This window comes from Colobus angolensis, unplaced genomic scaffold (assembly GCF_000951035.1).
Source record: "Colobus angolensis palliatus isolate OR3802 unplaced genomic scaffold, Cang.pa_1.0 Scaffold18, whole genome shotgun sequence".
Lineage (NCBI taxonomy): Eukaryota > Metazoa > Chordata > Mammalia > Primates > Cercopithecidae > Colobus > Colobus angolensis.
Window position 1 is genome coordinate 4,654,028 of NW_012114932.1, and position 390 is coordinate 4,654,417.

Consider the following 390-nt stretch of genomic DNA (forward strand, 5'->3'; position numbering starts at 1 on the left):
AGGGCGTCCCAGATGGCTGTTCACAAATGCCGCTGGGGGTGGAGGGTCTGAGGGAAAGCCGGGCCCGGGGCACTCGATACCCTAGACACGCTTTCCCCTGGGCACTTCTCGCACCAGACCTTTTCCCTTCAGCGGAGGCAGGCTATGACACAGAACCCACCTGCGGTTGTTGACCGCATAACGATTCGACGTCGGTAGCGAGGGAAGAGCAAGGCTCAAATACCCGCACTCACTAGGGGAGAACGGAGCCTACAGAGGATGACGGAAGAGGCGACTGGACGTGCTAGTGCAAGGTGCGCCCGCACGAGTGCTGCGCATGCGTATGCGCGGGCTCGCGTCGGATACGGCGCCAGTCCCGAGAGGGGGCGGGGCCGGGCGTCCGCACCGGAA

The 390-nt window shown here is 64.1% G+C and overlaps 1 protein-coding gene across 1 annotated transcript in view; it reads left to right on the plus strand.

Annotated features, from left to right (window-relative positions):
* Positions 1–217: 217 nt before the first annotated feature.
* SMARCC1 (SWI/SNF related, matrix associated, actin dependent regulator of chromatin, subfamily c, member 1) overlaps positions 218–390 on the plus strand; it is a 201,763-nt gene continuing 201,590 nt past the window's right edge. Inside the window, exon 1 of the mRNA XM_011939320.1 lies at positions 218–293. The gene's annotated coding sequence lies outside the window, so the exon portion shown is untranslated. The remainder of the gene's footprint in view (positions 294–390) is intronic.